Source organism: Nematolebias whitei, chromosome 9, assembly GCF_014905685.2.
Source record: "Nematolebias whitei isolate Nwh7 chromosome 9, NemWhi1, whole genome shotgun sequence".
NCBI classification, from domain to species: Eukaryota; Metazoa; Chordata; class Actinopteri; order Cyprinodontiformes; family Rivulidae; genus Nematolebias; species Nematolebias whitei.
This window is the reverse complement of record NC_056506.1, coordinates 38,963,135-38,966,402: the sequence shown is the minus strand read 5'-3', so window position 1 is coordinate 38,966,402 and position 3,268 is coordinate 38,963,135.

The window sequence follows — 3,268 nt, the reverse complement described above, 5'->3', positions numbered from 1 at the left end:
ATTGTGCAAGATCAAAAATTATTTTTAACAATAGGGTGGAACTTGAAAACAACCACGTTGGTGTTTTATTATCCTGATGGAGCTTTTATCAAAAACTCCTTCTACACTTTGTCAGTATTTATTCATTTACTACCGGGTTGTAGCTTTGTGTCTGTGATACATGTCGAATTGTAGTTCTAATAAATATGAATTTCTTTGAAGTTCTAACTCATTATTTTCAGTCTATCAGTGCATTACATCAGTATATGAATAAACAACATTTAAAAATAGTCAGATTGATAAACAGTTTTTTATTTAACCTCTTAAAGACTAACTCACTATTAATAGCATTACATAGCAAATAAAAAAGTTTTGCTAATTGTCCATTTCTTTAAAACATAGCAAGCCTTTTACTACTTTTATCTTTTAGTTAGTCTTTGCTGCTTTAAACTAGTCTTTTGCTACTATTAACATTTTGTGAGTTTTTCCGCCACATGTAGCTTTTAGCTCCTCTTAGTTCCTTTTCGTTTTCAGCTAGTGTTTTGCACCTGTTAGCTTTTAACAAGCATTCTACTTCTGTTAGCTTTAACAACACAGTTTCAGCTTTTTAGAGCATTTTAGCTTACCGTACTTGCCGCCATAAAGGTCGCACCGCTGTACAAGTCGCATCAGTCCAAATATGTCTAATAAAGTGGAAAAAAACATATGTATATATTTTTTATTTAATAATCTTTATTAAAGCAAATGATAAGTATACAACAAACAAAAGGCTGGAGTATACTGTACAGATGAACACAACACTTACATGAACAAACAGTGTCATTTAAAATTCTTCATAAAAATTACCCAACTAAACATTATATGATAAAATCTAAAAGAGACAAAAATACTGATTGTAGTTTTGTGGTGACCTTCCAGAAACTGTGACACATCTTTTTTTGGCACTGCCCTTTCACACGCAGGTTTTGGAAGGAGTTTAGCAGGTTTATTAATAACCATATTTTAAGGAACTTTTCCTTACTTTGGGAAAATGTTTTAATTTGTTTTTCTAGATTCCCAAGAAAGGATGCTAAATGTTTTTTTTTTTTAAATAAACTTGCTAATTCTTTTGGCCAAATTTTTCATTCATAAATGTAAATTTACTAACAAAACGCCATGCTTTCTTCATTTTATTAAGGATGTGGAATTATATGTAAAGTTAATAACAGACTACCAACAAAAAGGCCCTTTGGACAATTTATATATGTAAATCTTTGCAAATTTTTGTTTAAAAAACAAATTCATTCATTCAACCTTTATTTATACAGGTTAATCCCATTGAGCCTTCGGGACTCATTTACAAGAGAGACCTGATTTCAACAAAGAATGATGACAACAGTGGATAACAACAACAATAGACAATCATAAAAGAAGCATACAAATTTAATTTAATTTTTACTTTTTTACAAATTAAAATAAAATGACAACCAAAAGGACAGTCAAAGGAAAAAGTAGCGGAAAAAAAAACCCCAGCTAGATTATAAGGCGGTGTATAAAACTAAAAACAGGAACATGTCTGCATTGGCTTTTGTCAGGAACTTAACAGATGTTTGAAGCCACTTAGAGAGATCAAGGTTGAGAACTTCAGGTCTTTTTGCACGATATTCCAGGAAACAAGAGCGGAGTAGGAGAAGGCCCTTTTGCCTAGTTCAGTTCTCACTGAGGGAACACTGCAGGTAATAATGTCCTGAGAGCGCACGCTGTAGCTGCACTCACGCAGAGACATGTAGGAGGAGATGTATGAAGGCAGCAGAACAAGAAGTGATTTAAAGATGAAAATGTTCCAGTGGGGGAGTCTGCGTTAAGTTACTGATGTCCAGTTAACCAGTGAGTAGTTACAGCCAGTTATGAATTTTACTGCACGGTGATAGACAGTGTGCAACATCTGCAGAGTATGGTGCTTGTAGGAGCGTTCATGTAAATAATGTCACCGTAGTCAATGGAGAGAAGGAAGGTCACAGTTACAAGGTGTTTCCTAGCATTCAGAGTTAAACAGGATCTATTTCTGATTTATTATTTACTTATCTTTAAATTTAACAAAGAGGTTTTAGTGTTGTTTGAATTTTGGGACCCATCCTCTGCAGTGGACCTCAAGCTCATTGGGTGTTTTTGGCCATCACTGCCAAACTCTCACCTAAAGAAGGGTCCAGCCAAGGATGAAGGCCTCGGTGTGTGTCTCTCAGCCAAATAGATTTATTACAGGAATAAAAACAGGAAAATTAAGCATTAGTTTATTTATGTAAGATGTTCAAAGACATTGGTCAGTTTGCTCATTTATGTCAGATATGTTTCAAAATCAGCTTGAAGACGCAGTAGTTCAAGCTTGCGGAGCTTGAACTACTGTTTTCATATCTGCCATAATGGTGGTGCTTGGAAGGCCTAATATTGTATCAGGTGGTACTCATTATGAAAAGTTTAAGAAGCACTGATCTATCCCGGCAGAGTGAAACAGTTGAGACAACCTGCACAGCCCGTGCACTGCCATGAGAGCCCAGTTTGACAAAGAGCTTGTTCAGATAGCAGCTTTCTGGTCAGTGGAAAAAAAACAAACAAAAAAAAAACCATGTCATTATAAACTCATTGAGCCTCTGGCAGCTCCATCTAGTCTGGATGGAGCATTTTTCTATTCATCCCACACAAACACATTCCAAATTAAGAACTTCAATTATGTCCCTTAAAAAAATCTGCTAATGCAGTTTTCATTAGATTTGGAGATACAATACTGCTTGGTGTCATCAGGACACCAATGACATTAAAGAGTTTTAAAAGGAAAGCCAACGTCCTTTTGACTCACATAATTAGTCATAGTCTCCATCTGCAACTGGGTACTAGACTTTTTAACAAACAGACCACAGTTAGTGAGGATCCACAACCTCTCCTCCTCCACCATAACCCTCAGCACTGGCTCTCCTCAGGGATGTGTGTTGAGCCCCCTCCTGTTTACTCTGCTCACATATGATTGTGCAGCTACCCATCCAGGCTGTCACATTGTAAAGTTTGCAGATGATACAGCGGTGGTGGGATGCATCACAAACAATGATGAGTCCAGCTACAGGCAGGAGGTGGAACACCTGGAGAGCTGGTGCAGAGAGAATAACCTTCACATCAATGTGAAGAAGACAAAGGAGATGATTGTGGACTTCAGAAGGAACAAAAACACCTACACCCCCCTGAACATAATAGGATCTGCGGTGGAAGTGGTCTCCAGCTACAAGTACTTGGGTGTACACATGAATGACAACCTCAGCTG